At 36.4% G+C, this 15,722-nt stretch overlaps 1 pseudogene; it reads right to left on the bottom strand.

The window, feature by feature from the left end:
- Nucleotides 1-15,722, bottom strand: part of LOC107696813 (cadherin-4-like) — a 261,385-nt pseudogene that overhangs the window by 74,104 nt on the left and 171,559 nt on the right.

The raw sequence follows: 15,722 nt of genomic DNA, 5'->3' as shown, positions 1-15,722 counted from the left end.
ATAATTACATTTAAAAAATATAAAATATAAAGATAATATATATAGTTTATCAAAATTAGTTCAGGCTAAATTATTTACATAAAACAGACAACTGACACAATCAGATATTCAGGAATAAATATCTGACATAAATTACACATAATTTGTCCTTGCCTGGTTAATATGAGGTGATGGCGGGTGTCCGGCGAGGGCCAGTTTAACAGTGGTCTCCCAGATATACTTGCCCACGCTGTCTCTGGCCGTCACCATGAACTGGATCGGTTCAGTTAGATTTGTCACATCTTGCTCTGCATAAAGAGAGCCATCCGGCCCAACGCTGAACTTTGGGTCACTGCTCTCAAAAGAAACCTCCTCTTTTTGCTGACAGGTTTCGAACTTCACTGCAAGGAAAGAAAGAAAGACATTAAATAACAATGAAACTATCATTGCTCACAGACGCAAAAACTGTTCAAAGCAATCTTGTTTTTGGCCAACATGTTTCATTTCTCTTGCCCACACATTTGTCACTGTCTATCTCCCCTACTACATTAAATAAAACGCTGCAGTTATATACAGTATAAACATATTGTAGCAACTACAGTTAAGGTGGACAAGGCATTATTGATTCAATACTTCATTCAGCCACATACAGACCAATAAATAAATAAATGAAATGAATTATATAGGTAATAAATGATGCGGTTGCGGCTAAATTCAATAATATAAGCAATGAACTCAGTAACGTAACAGGAAACATAAGATACCAAGATAACATACCATACTTAAATCTGATAATGTTAACAGTATATAGAAAAAGGCTAATTTGAGATTCTCTTAATAACACACTTTTCTGACAGAAGCAGTGTTAAAATTCAGTTTTTCTTAAAACAAGTGAAGATAGCAAACAGAATGAGTGAGTCATATGCTTTCTCCCGCTATGGTTGTTTGGAAAGGGTTCTGGTCAACAACAGCAGATGGTCCATTCAGTTACACCTGAGGGAAAGTTCCACAGATTCAGCTCTACTTAAGAGTGAGTGAGTGAGCGCCATGTGCCATGTCTAGATTAATCACAGTTTAAATTTTAGAGCTCTATTTCACATTTACCAGAAGTTCAGTCATAGAACTTTAGTGGACCATTTATGCTCCAAGTATATGGGAGACCGGGACTAGTTTTCACAATTTGTACTCCAATACATATTTCTACGGTTAAAGGACTGGTTCACAAAAAGAAAAAAAAAATTACTCATCCTCAGGCAATCCAAGATTTAGATGAGTTTGTTTCTTGATTGGAACAGATTTTGAAAACTTTTGCATTACATCAGTTACCTCACCAATGGATCCTCTGCAGTGAATGGGTGCGTTGGGTCTCTCATTCCACACAAAATCAAATGTTTCTGTGTTTGCGATGTATTTGAATGGCAAATTATTATTTATTATGTACTTAACTCGCGTTCCAATATCCACGTAAAACAAAATGTTTTGCATAACATCATGGCGGTACTGTGATAACACTTAATGGCACAGATTTTACTACATATTTTTTTTACTACATATGTTTGACTGATTGTATTTTATTATGATAATGAACAGGCTGCATTGTCAAGGTAGCAATGCTTAACTGTGTGTGTGTGTGCATGCGGCGCCGACGGAATCACTTGAGTTTTTCCGTTCTAACAGTGGAAGAAACTACTCCTTTTACATTACATTTACATTTACATTTAGTCATTTAGCAGACGCTATAATTTGCTCACTGAGTCACCAATGGATCATCTGCAGTGAATGGGTGCCGTCAGAATGAGAGTCAAAACTGCTGATAAAAACACCACAATAATCCACAAGTAATCCACACCACTCCAGTCCATCAATTAACACCAGCTAATGTTTTTATTAGGTGTTTGGACTCTCATTCTGATGGCACCCAATCACTGCATCTCATTTGTTTCATTGCTCTTGCCCACACATTTGTCATTATCTATCTCCCCTACAATGCTAAGCTGCTTATTAAATAAATCATCATGGTTATATACAGTATAGGGTTGTGCCGATAGATGATAGTATTGTGTACAGACGATAGTCAGAGATTTCACCTGTGGCTGATGCCTTTGATGATAGCAAGACGATTATTCAGATTTTACTACATATTTTTTTACTACATCGTTTTTTTTACATATGTTTGACTGACTGCATTTTATTATGATAATGAACAGGCTGCACTGTCAAGGTTGCAATGCTTAACTGTGTGCGCGCATGCGGCGCTGGCGCAATCACTTTAATTTTTTCCTTCTAACAGTGGAAGCAACTACTCCTTTTAATCCTAAATATAATCGGAATTGTAAAAGGTTTGCCTTTATTTGTGTACATTCACAATAAAAACAAATCTTTGTGCTTTTGTAAAATAAGCCTAAAGAAAAATAAGATGATTTTCTGTCGTCTGTTTCCTTTCACGCAGCACAAAAATGAACCGAAACTCTCCATACTAGGCTACTTGTTGCAAAGTTTTTCTTTCATTTTCTTAATTTCTAAATTAAGATATATATATATATATATATATATAGCTTAGCTTTATTATGTTTTTCTCCGCTTGCTCATTCTGATGGCACCCAATCACTGCATCTCATTTGTTTCATTGCTCTTGCCCACACATTTGTCATTATCTATCTCCCCTACAATGCTAAGCTGCTTATTAAATAAATCATCATGGTTATATACAGTATAGGGTTGTGCCGATAGATGATAGTATTGTGTACTCAGAGATTTCAGAGATTCCACCTGTGGCTGATGCCTTTGATGATAGCAAGACGATTATTATTATTATTATTATTATTATTATTATTATCAGGCTAGTATAATTATCTTATTAATATTAGGGCTTATTTGTTCCATTATATTTATTTTTCCGCGTTTTTATAGTGTTGCGCGTTATAACCAATCACACATGGTCCTGTTGAGTTTATGAATGCAATGGCCAATCAGAGTTTTGTTGTTCCGTGCGTGCACTCGCTGACTGAATTCTGCTCTCTTGTGAATTCTCTCATTAAAAACAACAAAGTGCCGATGTACGTGCAATGTAAGTATAAGAGATTTATTCATCATTCAGCGTAGGCAGCTTCACTGAGTATAACGGTAGTGTTTCTTAAAGTGCATAAACTCACGCTAGACTGCAGTCAATGATTATGTTCTTTGATAATGTAATTGTTCTTTGCTCGTTTTCTGTAGCTGCTGTTTGAATAACCGAGGGAATGTAAGCATCATAATTATAATATTTTATGACATGACATCCATATACTGCTTCACTAAAAATATATAATGTGTAGTTAATAGATTGCACTAACATTAGGCTGCCTTTAGCCTTACCCTGGAGTTGGTTCAGGCTATGAATCTATTTAAGTAAATAATAAAATAAATTAGCATGATAATTTTGTGTATTGGCGATCTTACAGGCTGACGACAGGACGATATGACTATGGAGGATATCGCCCAACACTAATACAGTACAAACATTCACTGCAGAGGGTCAATTGACCCTTCACAAAGACCCGCCCCCAGCCATGGCGCTCTCATGCCTACATCATGTTCTCACGCAGTGAAAAATACATTGCGGAACAAAGAGGAACCCCAGTTCAGTTCAAGCGGCACGTGAACCAATTATCTCTTCCTCTTTACTAGTTACGGCACGAAATTAAAATAAATGAACATCAGAAGGTATCTTGTTTCAACCACGGAAAGATGTTAATACACAGCATTTTTCAAGTTCAAGTCCACTGACGTTAATCTACTTTCCTGTCTGGTTTGTTTGACGGACAAAACTGGCAAATTCGGCGTTATGACTGGTCAGATCGCCTGTCAATCAAACTCCCTGCGAAGGGTCAATTGGTGGGCAAGTGATGTAATGCTAAATTTCTCCACATTTTCATTTCTGGATGAACTATCACTTAAAGTGAATTTTTGAAAGTCAACTTCTGTATAGACACATAAATTAAAGATTTTTGTCTATAAAAAGCTATCGAACATTTTCAGAGCAGACGCTTTCATCCAAAGTGACTTACACTGCATGGAAAAAAAAGGAAATGCTTTGACTCACTAATATTGCAATTCAAAATCATATAAAGTTATAAACAGCATTTAAAACATACGTGACCCAACAGTATAGGTAGAGTTTCTACAGTATAGTAAAAAATATTATACTTAAATTTGGGTTAACTGTCTGGTAAAGAATTAATTTCTACTCATTTCCTTGTTATTCTGAAAAAAAAAGCGCAATATATTGCACTATGGGAATTAAAAGGGCAGGCCTTAAGGTAGACAATAATGTGCTGTTTTTAAGTCACATGACATTTGAATGTACTGCATGTCCAAAACTCTTTTTCCCACTGTCACCCTCTCACGGAAGACACCTGTTGAAGTGCTCCAGAAATTGCTCTATTAACCTCATTTCTAAACATCTCTTCTCAAGTGGGATTTTTTTTGCAGCATCTTTGTTAAGTAAATAAGATATTTTTATTCACAATTTAACTTTGTCTAACATAGTTTTACTGTAAATTGAGAAAATATCAATGTTTCCATATGGCAGCGCTGTACCACAGTGGATTTGCAGTAATGTATTTCCCCATTGGGATTTTTTTTATTGATAGTAGCATCAATAATATGATTGCAGTTACTTATTTATTTGAAGTGTTTATTGTAGTATAGTTGTATTTATTTATAAATAACCATATTTTACGGAGAGGCCAATAGTGCAGATTTAGCTCTTCCATGTGATGAGAGTGAGGATGAGTTAGTCTACAGTGAAGGTTAAATGATAGGGATCTACTTATTTTTGGTTTGCATGAGTTCCAAGTATATAAATCTATCAATTTCTAAAATAAATGTGCATTTAAATAGAATAGAAAATCTTAATTTTATAGAAAAACTACTTTTTTTATTTGTATGATTTAAGCTATTTCATGTAATAAAAACCTATTTGAAAAAATATTTCAAATACCAATAGATATAGCACACAATTTTACAATTACAGAGACAGAGTCCTTGTGACAACTAGCCCCAGTCTCCTCTTGGCATAAGTGTAACTTCAGCTGCATATTGCTCTGACAGTGTTCAGAACCGTAGTCTTCGCAGACTTCCAGTACTAGAGGGTCAAAGCATTCCAAATAGATTTGAGTGCCGCTTCTCTCATCTCTTTCTTCCCTCAGGACTGAAAAGAAAGAAAGATGGAACTAAAATCACTTCCAACTGATTTGATCTCTCTTCCACAATCCCACTGATAACAAGACAAATTGATTTCATGAATCACTGCGGGACCAAGTCACTTGTTAAGAGTGCTGTGCGAAAATGTAAAAAAAAAAAGAAAAAAGTCTGCCATTAAATATCTTGCACGACGAGCTTTTTATCAAGCCATCTATCCAATTTACCACACGGTTTCTTGCCAAAAGATGCAACAGGCTAATAAAGCGTAGAATCCATTTCACCAATTGCGGCATGGCTTGCTCAATGCTCCAGTTTCATCTGGTGCATAATTGCAAATGGGAGGGGAAGAGGCCAATATGCAGTTTTCAGAATAAGCACCAAACCACTGACACATGAAAGCATGCTGCCCACTTTAACAAGTTCTGCTCAAAACGTAAAAACAAAGTGCATCATACTGGGAGAATAATAACGTTTTACTCTGTCATTTCTCTTGAAGATGTCTAGAAGATTTAAATCAAGAATCAGAGTGATTTTGCTATTTGGCAACTGTCAAAAATGGTCTGAATACACTAATTGCAGCCTGTTGTTGATGGGAAAATTGTTAATTTTATTTTTTCCCCTTCCTTACTAAGCATCAACAAAAACATTTGCCAGGAGGGGGGAAAAAAACACACTCATGATAAAAACAGAGATGGATGTTTCTGTGAAGCAACAACGGCAGTCAATGTTTTTGTAAATTAGGCTAATTTGCTTTAATGGAATGAGGTAATTATTGTCATTGAAGACTTTTTGTCACTCCACAACTGCCTCTGACATACAGAGGGTAAACCTGCGGATCAAGCGACAAAGGCTAAACCTTGAGTGTTTGCATAAGAAAAACACTGGATTCACAGGAGTTGCCCTGCATGATATTGTTTTATTATGGGATGGGATGTTGGCATGGGAATACAAGAATGGTCAGCCTCAAAGTGTGTTGTTCAAAAACAACAAGCCCTAAGAAGATGCCAAACCAGAATTCTCTCTTACTCTCTCTGTCTTGGTCCCTTTCTTGTTTTCATAAATACAGACAGGGTTGTACAGACATGTGCCCACTAGTCTCAGCTTCACATGAAAAGCACATGAAAATAAAAGTCCATTTACTGATCTCCTCATGCATGCTAAACATAAAAACCGGCTAGCATCTGATTGTTTGACTATGCACCAATCTGCCTGATGAACTTCCTGTTTACAGTTACGTGATGACCGTGTGATGACCGTCATCTGACCACCAGTTAGAACACAGTGCATTTACTAAACATTTTGTACATATCGATAGGGCTTCTTTTAAAAACCCTGGAGGCTGAGTGTTTCATGTGTATTTTGTGGTAAAGCTCGTTGAGAGAAGAAGGTGCATAATAACAGTAGGAAGGGTTTATCGGGCACTGATATGTGAATGCTAGACAGCTAGATTACAAACATGTTTACGGTGGTCGTTTTAAATGTGCATGTGGACAGCATGCAGATACAGATCACATTTTAATGGCAAGTGTTAATGATGAATGATTCAATGACTCACTCATGAAAACAAATTTTGTTTGTGTATGAATCAGCTATTTTGAAAAATCCCCACCGGTAACACACAGACTGACAGCCTGTTCATATTTGCCTTTTGTTATACTGTGGCAAGTTTGATTCAATAAATAAGATCTTTTCTGTCCAAGTAGGATGTTCATGGAATAGTAAACAAGCTAAAATGCGGACTTGTGAAGTACAAAAATCCAGTACGATATTCAATTACAATTTCTCATTCAAGACAGAAGCTTTGACTGCAGCCCACATAAATAAAAGCAACAACAAATATCAATAATCGATTGACGTTTCAGACGGTAGCTTTATTGAAACTGCAATTCAGATTTTTTTGGAATGTCAAGGTCTAATATGTAAGAGGATATGTGAGAGAGATATTGACCAAGAAACAAGAATAAGAGTAAGAAAAATAATAACTAGATGATCATGTCTGTGTGAGTGTGAGTGTGTATGCGGATCAGTATGTGACAGATAGTGGCTAGATAGATAGATAGATAGACAGACAGAATGGTAGATAGGCAGGATGATAAACAGAATGAGGAATGCACAGAGGAAAGAAAAAAATATAGCCAGGAGCAACTGTATGACGGTGGAGATTGAGTGGCTGTGAGGTGTGTCCTCTCCATGTGCAGGCCTATAGCACAGGTTAAGATAGTTCAGGAGAGCCGCAGCGTTTGATGTTCTCCGCAGGCTCCCCTGAAGGTCATTCAGTCCTGCACTCACAAACAGAACAACATCACAAACTCAGGAGTTTTACAACATGCACTTTGCCTTACTGGGTGGTGTGTGGACACAAAGAGGTGTGCAGGGGTCATCTGGAGCTGAAGATGAAGCTTTCTCATGAATCAACTGTAAGTGGAAAAACAACTCCTGCAATATGGATAGGATTTTGAGGGACGAGTGCATCAAAACTGGAGTTCTGTGGTTTTTACTTGATGTCTGTAAGCTTTAGGTTCATCAATATGCTAGTGTACACCTAAACCTTGCCTTGCAAATTCACTTTTAACAGACAGACGCATTTAAAATTTACTCTCTCTCTCTTCTGGGGTGAAATTAATCAAAAATATTAATAGCGCATCTTATGGAATATGGAATAAGAAGATCCAAAGAGTACCACCTGCCTCCGACTAGTGTTTTAGCAGATATATCTTTAGCATCTATCTACTTTTTTGTTTTCCAAACTATGAATTTGACACTAAAGAAGTAGAGTTCATTAATTTTGGGGAAGTTGTGGCCTAATGGTTAGAGAGTCGGACTCGTAGGCACCGAACCCCCAAACTGCTTCCCGGGCGCCGCAGCATAAATGGCTGCCCACTGCTCCAGGTGTGTGTTCACGGTGTGTGTGTGTGCACTTTGGATGGGTTAAATGCAGAGCACTAATTCCAAGTATGGGTCACCATACTTGGCCACATGTCACGTCACTTTCACTTTTCACTTGAAGTATCTTGACTGCTTTTGTTCATGGTACAATCTATTAAGTGTGAATTTTCCAGGCTGTGATTTACACTAATGGCTATTGACAATACTGTCAAGCGATAAGCTCTTCAAATGTCCTGTTCCTTTTTCAATTGGAAATATGCAAACACAATACAGGTTGGCTGTCAATAACAAATAACATTAAACCGCATTGGGTTCTCTACCTCTCTCTCTCTCTCTTTTTTTTTTTTGAACCAATTAATACTTTTATTCAACAAAGATGCATTAAATTGACCAAAATGTTACGAAATATTTTTATTTCAAACAAATGCTGTTCTTTTGAACATTTTATTCGTCAAAAGAACTATGAAAAAAATTAAATGTAGCAAATGTTTCTAAAAAAAAAATATTAAGCAGCACAACAGTTATATTAAATGTTTCGTGAGCACCAAATCAGCATTTTAGAATTACTTCTGAAGGATCATAGGTGATTTCTTTCAAAAACATCAAAAGACTTTTGAACAGTAGTGCAACTTCAGAATCATATGGACATTTTCCCCACAGAAAAAAAAACACCATATAAGGGTATTGAATGACATGAGGGCATAAACAATGTCAGAATTTTTATTTCCAGGTGAACTATCCCTTTTAAATGTTTCCTGTCTAAATGGTGGCTGTGGAAAAAAGGGGTATTGTGTTAATGTCTTTGCAGGAATAAAAGATAGTCCTTCCCATTATCCCATGCCTGAACAGGTCCACCTGCCGCACCACTGCAGGTAGTACTGGGAAAAAGGGGCATGCCATTCACAAAGACATCCACACACTCACAACTGCACAATGCAGATGTGTGTATGCGCATACACACACATACACGTGGCAAGGTCTTCAGGTCTGGTACTGGAGGGCTGCACTGTTCCGCTTGACTGACAGAGGAATAATGTACGGCAGCACAGAACTCTGTACGACCAGCAGACCCGCACAACACAAAGACGGGGGACAGTGAGGGCACCAAACTGTTACCCTCACACACACGCACCAACCCAGACACACACGCACACGGGTCCCCCCTGACCCAAACATTCTGTCACTTTTGACAATGGCGGTTATGCTTGATGAAGCGAAGTGGGTTATAATACTAAGTTGGTGCCGCTCTTCACAGTCTCCTAACGGTGAAAAATGTACTACGTATGAGTAATATGACATTCGCAGACGTGACTCATATTATCCGCTCAGGATGTTCAGTAAACATTTTAATACGTTGTTTCACGACTTTCCCTTCAGAATGACAAAATCTAACAAGTTGTCACATGTATTTATAGGTCTGGAGTTTCAGGGGCAGTTTGTGTTGGGAAAACAAGCTATAGCAGAAAGATTGGACTTCATTCTGGCTCAATTATTCAAAGGTTTGGGGTCAGTATGATTTTATTATTTTTTTAATAATACTTTTACGCAGCAAAGGTGCATGTAAGACGTTTATATTTATAACTTTACAAAAGAGTTTAATTTCAAATAAATGCTGTTATTATTCAGAAGTTTGTGGTCAGTAATTTTTAAACAAAAATACATATATATTTAGCAAGGATGCATTAAATCAATCAAAAGTGACAGTAAAGACATTTATAATGTTACAAAAGATTTTCATTTCATATAAATGCTGTTATTTTGAGCTGTTTATTCATCAAAGTACCCCCCCCCCAAAAAAAGGTAGCACAATTTCCTCAAAATATTAAGCAGCACAACAGTTTTTGACCCAAACTTTCTGCCACTTTTGTGAATGGTGGATATGCTTGATGAACTGAAGTCAGTTCAGTTGGTGCTGCTCTTCACCGGCTTCTTTTTTTTCCGGCATTTGAGTAATATGACATTTGCAGATGTTACTCTCATATTACGTGCTTTGGACATGTTGAGTAAACATTTTAATACATCCGTTTCACAACTTTCTCTTTGGAATGACAAAATCTAACAAGTTGTGATGTGAATTGATAGGTCTTGAGTTTGAAGGGTAGTGTGTGTTGGGAAAACAAGCTACACCAGAGAGATCGGACAGGCTTCAAGTCCTCCTCACAAAACCACATGTTTGGACTGCTAATTAGTGTGAATGAACCACTTGTTTTTTCTTCTGCACACAGCACTTTTTGTGTGATGCTGCTAGGTGCCTGAGATACAAATATGGTGTAAAAAAAAACATCTATCTGCCCTGTATTATTTATATTTCTCTCTGAAAGTGCTCTCGAGAGCAATCTTTTACTCTTTTAGCCTTCATCAGTGAGGTCCTGCAATGCCAAGGAGAACTTAATCGGCAGGTCTTGACACTTTGTCCACAAATAAGAGGACAAAAACATTAAAGTGAGTTCACAACCATGAACTGAACCGCCTTTTCTGAGCCCTGCAGGCCAATGGCCTGGAGTACAACTAATAGTTGTTTTCCTCCCTTTTGCAGATACTGTACCGCTCATTCGCCTTTGGGCAGTTTTGCACTCGACAAAGAACAGCCATCCTCAGCTTCCCTGCTGCCATGTGGCAGTATATTTTGAGTATGCAGTTTAATTAGCCTAGTTTCAGGAGGTTTTAAATGTGCAGTGCTATTTTGAAGCAGCATAAACTTCGAAAGCACATTTACAATGCCTCAATAAGTATCAAGGCATTATTACATTACAAGTTTATTATTATTATTACAAAGTCAAACAAATGCTAGCAGTATACATTCATTAAAATGCTCCCACTGTGCAAAAAACAAACCAACTCTGCACATCTATCAAACACATTTGCTCTACTAATATAAGGCGTTTATAAGCAACATGGCGCTTGAATGCTATAAAGATGTAGCAGTGGCATTTGGTGGCCTTCTGAAACTAATACTACTTTACATATAAAGAATGATTTTTTTTAAATACATGTTTTATAAATATACACATACACTACTGTTAAAATGTTTGGAGTCAGTGAAATCTATTTGATCAAAAATACAGTACAATAGTAATACTGCAAAATATTATTACAAAGCTGAATTTTCAAAAAGAAAGAAAGAAAGAAAGAAAAAAAAAAAGAACCTAAGGGATAATGAGATCCACCTTAAAGACATGGCCGTGTTTTCAGGGAACGAGTGTAGATCTGCTCCTATAGGGGAGAATCTGGACACTGCAGACCTCTTTTCCTTCTCTTATCTCAGAATTGGAAGCTCATAGTATAGAAGGATGTGGTTTGGGCCCCAGGAAAATAGAGCGGACACGAGATAAAGAAGTTGTGTGGAAGCCCAGAGAAGTGGAAACAATTAAAAGAATGGGAAACGAACATCAGTCGGAGGTGTCAAAGTGATTAATACACCTCATTGTCATGGAAGAAAGGCGTGTGTTTCTTACAAAAACATTAGTCACACTGACATCCTATATTGGGTGCATTCTTTTGAATTGGTTCTTTTTAATAAACTGGCTGAACCCATTTCGCAGACTGGACTGAATTAAACCCAAGTTATCAGTTGAAACTGAATCAGCTGAACCGATTGAAATGCTTGGACGGATTACAGAGTTAATCGCTCATTCAGTTGATCAAATCCAACTCGAAATGAACCAAAAGCCTTTCAATGGGCCCAAACCTCTTGAGCCATTCATTCAAATTTAGAGAGAAAAAAACAAAGCTCAGTTGCTAGGTTGATTCATGCTGGATTTGCCTTTAAACTGCATATATTTAGGTTATAAATGTGTATTGTTAATGGCTACTATTTTCACATTTGTTTATTATTTGTTTGCATGTTGGCACTACAACTGCAGAAGAATAATGTGGACAATGCAAAGCAACATAGCTGTTATAAACCTATTTTTATTCTAAAGTGAGATAAAAACAGTGCACAGACAAAATGTAATTAGTCTGGCAATAACAAATGCAGCAGGGAAACAATTTACGCTAATTACAACAAATCTAATCTACACAACATAAATGAAAACATGATAAACAGCACTATTTAACTAAATAACTATTTAAGTAAAGAAACAGGTGGCCATACAGATGTATCTGGGAATACTTTTCAGGGATGGCTAAAATCGCTAAATCATTTTTTTTTTAAACTAAATGAATCATAAATGACTTGAGCATCCCACCTTTAATTAGTCATGACTAGGGTTGCAAAGGGGTGGAAAATTTCCGGAAACTTTCCAAAAAAATCCCTGGCATATACCAAAACATCCTGGAAAGTTTCCAAAATTTCTGGAATATTTCCGAAATGTACTTGAAATTTTCCACCTTTTTGCATCTCTAGTCATGACCAAAGGTTTTCAAACAGACAAGGAAAAGTTTAGAAAAAGTGTAATAATGTAAATAATAAAACTAACTAAATATCAATAGAAATAAATATAAGCATTTTTAAAATCAAATGTAAGTTTAAAAATGTAAAATAAATTTGTTAACATTTAGCAAATTTGACAAATTTCTAAATGATAGTTCACTAGTAATCACGACATTTACTCTATTAACAGCTACAGCTTTTCTTCAGGTTTATACATCTAATAGTAGTAGTAAAAAGACAGTGTCAACTTCATAAAAGCAAATATTTTCCATACAATATTTAACATATATTTACAAAACAATACATGAATTGAAACACACACACACACACACACACACACACACACACACACACAAAGAACAATTAATACTGTGAAAAATAAAATACATATACATATATTATTTTTAAAATAATAAATATATGTACATTTTAGGTAGGGGGTAAGGGGTGGGTCTGAGGCATTAAAACCTCAAGTCATGACCGTCAGCAGCCAATTCCAAACATTCTTACATAAACTAATCTATAAATTCACAATATAAAGGTCACGGTTTTCCCACATCCAATGTCACATGAAGATGAACACCACTCCACACTAGAATACCATAAAGTGTCCATATCACATATCAAATTTGTGTGACACGTTTTCATTGGTGTCTTTCCAGGCTTTTGTCCCGGCTTGTTTTAAGGAAGTACAGACACCAGCCTTGAGGCTTTTCTGGGTGTTCATTTAAGTGTGACGTGAGGACACTAAAGAAGCCTGAAGCTACTGTAGTGTTGATCACCTCACCAGAGGTACAAGATTACAAGTAAACAAGCAGAAGCAGCTCTGCTCAGCCTGCCAATTCACCTCAACATGCTGTTTGCATTCATACAAGTTGTAGAGTGTCACAGAGTTTGATATATATGTACATAGACAAGGCACTCATCCCTATTCACGGAACATAAGTACACGCGTGATTATTCTGAAGACAAAAGCCAGTGAAAATAGAGGGCTGGGATGTCTGCGTTCTCTAATTCACAGTTCCCTTGTTGTGTTGAATAGTCTTAGGCACTCAGAATATTTCCCCAGAAGGCACATTTGATAAATAATAAAATACACAGAATGCTTCTGTCAAGAAGGACTGACTGAAGATTTTGGATGTTAGTAAGCTTTTAATTTGCGTTTCCCTCTGCCTAGCTGTATCTCTCTTTAACACTTAATTTTTTTCAGCATTTCTCTCCACTTTCTTGCCTTTTTTCTTGAAGGCAAGTAATCCCAACTCCCTAAATGGAACAGCACTTTTAATTTGCTGCTATCATTTCTACCAGAGGTCTGAGGATGTTGTATAGCCATCCTCATTTTTCCGGTCTATTTTCTTTTGCACACTCATACAAATAAATACATATTTGAAAGAAGCGTAAAAATCCTCAAAACCACAAAAATGCTGAAAAATATATATCTGCTGACTGGAGATACGGTTTCAGAGTAAAACACACAAAAACAGTCTGACAGCCTTCATCAAATAAACAGACTTTGTAACTTGTGTGTGTGTGCAAAACTACATATTTTCAAAGCTAGCTGGTTGATGGGCTGTCTGAACGATCGGTCGACTTATCTGTCTGTATAATTGGGCCGGTTTCAGGTTCAGCGACCGTGTTTCTGAGGGGTTTTAAAATAAGACACATTCTCATATTTTAAAACAGCTGGATTGAGTGCAATGAGACCCATTTTTAGCTATTTTGAACTCAGCACACTATCTTGAAAACACAACACTCATGGCAGGATGCTTAAAACAACAGCGATAGATGTGTCGCAGTGGCCAAAGACGTCCATAGAAATGTGTATGGCTGTAGTGGCTGTAAAAGGAATTAATTTAAAGATTAAACTTCTCCAACAAACTTTCTCACAGAACATTGTCCAATTTAAGAAGCACTGCTAAAAATACCAAAGCAAACAAATGCAAGAAAGAATCGAGATACATTAATCAATCTCACTAATAGGCTAGTGGTGTAACAACCATGGTAACCCATCCGTATTTGATATAGTTATCTATCCTTTTACAATTTCTCACATTTTTGCTGTCACCAAAATTTGTTAGACTGACTAATGCTGTCAATTGTTCATGAAATATTTCTTTTTACTCATAACTGTAAGTTTTCTTATGTCCAGATGATTAAATCTCCCATCTGTGCCCGCTGTCATAGATTTACCAGCTCGGAAAACTGCCATTCAATACATATTTTGCAGCAAAAAAAGACTTCTTGATGGAACTGACAGGCGAAATTGGATGCATGTTCAAAGAAAGTCAAAATACTAAGGGAAGAATTCACTAAGAATGAATTGCATCCACTGCCAGCATCACTTAATTGCACACACTATCTATGTTGTTTTAGTTTTTTAGTTGATTCTTAAGGGAACTGCATCAGGTTTGTGATTTGAATAAAGCATAAAAGTGTACAATTCAAAATAAACAGCTCAAATAAAAAATAACATGAGAATAAAACCATTACTAAAAATATACATATTTAAATAAAATATTTTGTTCGTTTACCTGCATGTCATATACCATTCATTTTAATGTTAAAGAAGTTTAGCAAACAAAAGCTTTTGTGAATCCTACTTTAAAGAAATGACCCAAAATGTCAGAAAACTAACAATATGTGGTGAAAATAATAATAATTCCTGAAAATGTATAAATATTTCTTGTATCTGTTAAATTCATTTCCATAAATAGTTATCCAAAATAGTTCACAATAGTTCACAATAGTTAATAATAGTGCATATAAAAAATAATAAAACACATGGGGGGGGGGGGGTTGATGAAAGTAAGGATGTGTAATCTACTGAGAATGAAAAAAATGCATGACAAAACTATTTCTCAAGATTTGAAATGAGTGTAGTCTAGAGTCTAGATTAGTGTGATATGAATTTGATTGGATGATTATTTTGTTTATTTATCTGTCCATTCAGCAGTACATATCCATCTCCTTCAGCCAAGCTATTACAATCTGATCCATCAGAGAGAAAACACTAGTGTGAAACGATTTAATTATGTTGTCTTTTATTTTTGAAATATTCAGTCTAGCACCTTAGAAAGAGACAGAGAAAATCAATACCTCCCTCACCAGACCTGCAACACTCTAACTGTCAATGACGCACCTTTTAGAAATGAATCCATATTTGTCTCCTGGAGGTACCGTTTGAAGCGGCTGTGGCCTGTTCTAGAAATACCTGTTTATTTGAACATTACATTCATCTGCATCGCTCTTTTCCACTGGCTTCTTGCTGCTTTTGAACTCTACTCTTTGTTAACAAAAA

The sequence above is a fragment of the Sinocyclocheilus anshuiensis genome, unplaced genomic scaffold (genome assembly GCF_001515605.1).
Source record: "Sinocyclocheilus anshuiensis isolate Anshui unplaced genomic scaffold, SAMN03320099.WGS_v1.1 scaffold710, whole genome shotgun sequence".
NCBI classification, from domain to species: domain Eukaryota; kingdom Metazoa; phylum Chordata; class Actinopteri; order Cypriniformes; family Cyprinidae; genus Sinocyclocheilus; species Sinocyclocheilus anshuiensis.
This window is presented reverse-complemented; position numbering and strand designations above follow the sequence as displayed.